Source organism: Crocodylus porosus, unplaced genomic scaffold (genome assembly GCF_001723895.1).
Source record: "Crocodylus porosus isolate Cpor-Errol unplaced genomic scaffold, CroPor_comp1, whole genome shotgun sequence".
Taxonomy (NCBI): Eukaryota; Metazoa; Chordata; order Crocodylia; family Crocodylidae; genus Crocodylus; species Crocodylus porosus.
This window is the reverse complement of record NW_017728915.1, coordinates 26095949-26100249: the sequence shown is the minus strand read 5'-3', so window position 1 is coordinate 26100249 and position 4301 is coordinate 26095949. Positions and strand designations below refer to the sequence as shown.

General features: G+C 49.0%; 1 protein-coding gene across 2 annotated transcripts in view; it reads left to right on the top strand.

The window, feature by feature from the left end:
- Positions 1-201: 201 nt before the first annotated feature.
- Positions 202-4301, top strand: part of PDP2 (pyruvate dehyrogenase phosphatase catalytic subunit 2) — an 11748-nt gene continuing 7648 nt past the window's right edge. Inside the window, exon 1 of one of the 2 annotated variants that reach the window (XM_019535885.1) lies at positions 202-252. The gene's annotated coding sequence lies outside the window, so the exon portion shown is untranslated. Of the gene's footprint in view, positions 253-497; positions 635-4301 lie in introns of those variants that run through there. The other variant, XM_019535884.1, reaches the window with a different exon arrangement.

Here is a 4301-nt window from a genome sequence, read left to right as displayed (position 1 = left end):
AGGACGGAGCGCCCGGGGAAGGGGAAGGGGAAGGGGAACGGGGGCGACGTAGGTCGCCTCACGCGGTGCCGCAAGGATCAGCCGTTGCCCCGGGCCCCTGCAACGGGGGCGGGCTCCGCAACCCATTGGCTGTCGGGGGCGGGGCGGGGCACAGGCGCGGGCCGGGCGCGGCCCGCCGATTGGCCCGTCAGGCGCCGCCCCCGGAAGCGGCCTTGAGGCGGCAGCCAGCTCTTACGCGTGCGCGCCCGAGCGGTGAGCGGGGTTTGGGGGCTCCACGCGCCTCCTTGGGGTGTCGGGCAACTTCGGGCGGGGTTGGCGGCTGGGGGAGAGGGCGGGGAGCCTCTGAGGGTAAGTTGCACCTCCGTGTGAGCGCCTGCGCGCCGGGCACACGCGTGTGTGTGTGTGCGCGCGCGCGCGCGCGTTGAGGACGGGTGTGTGGGTGAGAGCCTGTGTGTGTGCACACGCACGTACCCCCCTCCTCCCCCCACCCCCAGCTTTGTGGGGCTCAGGTTGGCTCCACCCCATGTTACAAAAGGAATATTTTGGCCCCGGCGCATGATAGGTGCTGGCAGCGCCCGGAGCCAGACGGGATCGCGTGGTTTCGGAGTTTGAAAACGACAGGAAGCGACGGAAGGTATTGGTTTATTTCCCAGGGGATTTTGTTTCCCTTGTGGGTTTCCGCAGGGACAGACGCCTCCGTGAAGGTTGGAGATGAGAGGGGTGGGTGGGGATTTTGTTTTGTGTTTTGGTGACTATCGATTACTTCCAGACTCGCAGCCTTTATCCTTTAATTCAGAGGGTGGATGGAATCCGGTCTTCATTGGTGAGAGATACTAGGGTGTTGCAAGGCCTTCTCCGTGCTGAAACTAGACGGTGGTTTCTTTAAAATGCGAGGGAGGCCGGCATGTGGTGGCCGAAATGGGAAAGGCATGAGGAAAGCCCAGGAGGGAGACGTCTTAATTTTTCTCCATAAGGCATCATGAGGTGTCTGGCAGTCTCCTCCTGTAGCTCCAGCGCCGCCTGCATTGTTGGGAGTGTCCCTGCAGAAAGTGCCAGTAGCTGGCCTGCGCTGATGCTCCAGCTGTTGCAGATGCACTAGTGCTGGAGCAGTGCGGGGAGAGTTTTGCCCAAATCAGGGTCTTGATCCTATAACCTGAATTGTGCAGATAAACATGCTGCTCTTTAAAACCCTGCTGGAATAGTTTTCAGTTTGTCTCTGGGAATCAAGGTTTCTTCTGAAACTGTTACTGCAGGAGCGTTAAAAAACATCATTTTTGTTTGAGCCTGTTTTCTTGTCTCCCTCTCTGCAATTCCAGGTTTTGTAGGGGGATTGAAGAAGCATAATTAAGTGTTTTAAATAGGATTCACCCATGTGACAGTAGAGTAAATTTACTACAATTAAAAATAAAAGGTAAACTCTAATTAAGGCTTCATTTCTTTTTTCTGTTTCTTTTTTCTGTTTCTTTTTGTTTATCACTTAACCTGGACAATGAAAACAGTTCAGTTGTAGCATCTGACCTTTCCAGGTCATGTACCAACGCAGGAGTGGCCAACCTGTGGCACAAGTGGAACAGGCAGCCTCTGTGTCTAGTATGTGGCAGATGAGGCAGGGAGCAGAAAGCAGAGCAGCAGATTGGGGAAGGGGATCTGGGTGGCACCCAAGAAGGATGCAGGGCTAATTTGTGCCACACCTGCCAAAAAAAAGCTTGGCCCCTGCTTTGCTAGCAAAGATGCAATCACAGCAGGAGATTGCTTGGATCCAACCAAGGCTCTTCCAGTAAGTGGGGAAGAATTGGGACACTTTGATTGAACTGGAGCCAAAATCAACCTGGGGCTTTAATCCAACAAACTGAATATCAAAAGTAGGTTTAAAGCAAGAGAAAAGAAGTGAGAGAGCTGCAGCATAGTGTAGCGTGCATCCAAATTATGACTTTAATTTTCAAAAGGGTATGTTCGGTGTCACAAAAGAGCATGTAAGAGTCAGTCTGTGTAGTGAACAAGTGGCAATCCAAAAACTAACAGCATCAGATGCTAGCAGTGGATGCTAGTGGGCGGAAAGAAGTGTAAAATATAGTAGATCATGGGTGTCACATATTCAGCCCACCGTTCCTTTATCTGGTTCCCTGGGCTACTGGCAAGCCACCAGAAGTTAGGAGGCATGGCTGAGGAGGGGGGAGGTGGTCTGCTGCATAATCCAGGGCCCTCTGGACATGGCAGTCTTCAGCAGGAGGATGAGAGAAGGCAGACATAACCAAAGTTGCCCCCCAACCACTTTGCCTGTTACTACTGCTGCAGCCATATCCCCTCAGCTCCCTTTGTGCTGGAGATGTCACTCTGTGCTCCAGGTTAGAGCAAGAGCCGCTTATGCTGCCACTTCCTTGTGCCCCAGGCTGCATCTGGCTCACAAAGAATCCCGTGGTCTGGATCTGGCCCAGGGCACAAGGTGATTTTGACACTTCTGTGGTAGATGAACAAGGGGATCAAGCACATACACTGATATCCTGAATGTTCCTACAGTCATCCTTGTAGAGAACAGTATGAATCCTTGTGAAACTTTCATAGTTTACCCTGAGTAGGCTGCATTTCGGGGAGGAGGAGAAGGGATAGAGCTAATCAGATTATTTTGGCTGGATTTTTTAAATGTGCTGATTCACTGAAGCCAATATGTTCTGCTGAATTATATCTATTTCAACAGAATTTGCACTGGTAAAGTTTGTTATCTTGGAGCTAAACTTTGGTCAGTTCCAGAAAAATAGAGACTCTGGGAGGCGGATCTGGAAATGGAAGACTTTGATACAGTGCCATTTTGCAAAAGAGCTAGAAAGGGGTTGGTTTCCTTCCAGTGAAGAATGGAGATTGCAAAGTTGTTGACAAGAGTCCTCTGTGGTATTTTAGATGAATGTCTTTAGTTGCTTAAAGAAGTTTAGAGGAGTATTCAGAGTTAAATGTTATTTCTGCATTTGTCTCAGGTCATTGCCAGGACGCCACAAACCAGAACTCCTGCATATGTATGTTTTCCTAGTCTTTCTTCTCTTCCTGACTGTGGATAGGGCTGTTAAGCCAAAGTATGCATGTTAAACTTTGAAGGTACAGAGGAGGGTGACACAGTTAAGTGACTAAGGGTATGGGGCAGCACAGACCAGTTCATTTTTGGGGTTTTTTTACTGTTAGAATAGTGTTAGGCCTTTTGACTGTAATGTTCTGCCTGTCTTTGCATCCATAGAAATAGACTGGTGTAGAAGCCGTCTGCTGATGTAAAGCAGTGATGTAAGCTTTTTCCTTATTGTGGGCTTAATTTAGTCCTGTGTATAATGAGTTCCACTTTTGCACATCTGCCCACTTCTGCCTCTGCTATCTGGTGAGTCAGCCACCCTGTGGTGGCTCTGAAGTTCTGCTAACCTGACATAACCTCAGTTAAAATATGCTATCGCAGCCAGTTACAACTGTAATCATATTGTTGGTCCTCCAGTCCCTTCCCAGAAGCCTTCTGGTCTCCTCCTAGTGTATTGTCTTGGTATTAGTTTGGCAAGATGTCTGTCCTTGTAGACGTACCCTCCATATCCTCCTTGCTTACCATTTCTCCAGCTTCATCCATGTAGTGTTTGTTACAGCAGAGGAGTGCTCTGTGATAGGGGGACATTTACCAGTGTGCTGATACCAGGATCATGGTGTGGCTTTGGGCTTAAGCGAGTAGATCTGCAAGTTTAATTCTTCAAAGTGGAATATTGAAGCATTTGATGGCAAAGCTCCTCAGCTGCTCACTGATTATGGGACTGCACTGCAGGAAGAAAATAGAGTGGTTCTACATGAGGTACCAGATGGCCAAAGACAAAAAGAAATTACCCAACAGTCTGCCTGTTTGAATTGGGCTGTGTTCTGAGTTGTACCTGTCCTCCTGGGCTCTCCTCTCCGTGATAGGACATACATACAACCCCCAAGATTTGGCCTTTTTGACCATCTCTGGTGTAGACACAGCTTTTGCTGATGAAAAAAGTGCTTCTACTAGTGCTTATGAACAGCAGAACATTTCCCATCAGAAGCTACCTCCTAGTATTTTGAACTCACTTGCCAGTACAGCTCTGATGCCAGAACTCTGCCATTTGGGTCTAACTTTGCCTAGATAACAATGTGTGTGTGCTTGGAGGAAAGTTTAAGCTGTACAAAACCATAGTGCTGGAAACAGGATCATACAGACCTGCTAAAGGGCTAGGGGGCAAATGTCTCTTGCTTGGAGTGCTAGAGCTAGAATTGACTGTGGAATGGGGGATGTGCCTGTGATAGAGAAACCTACAAAAAAAAAA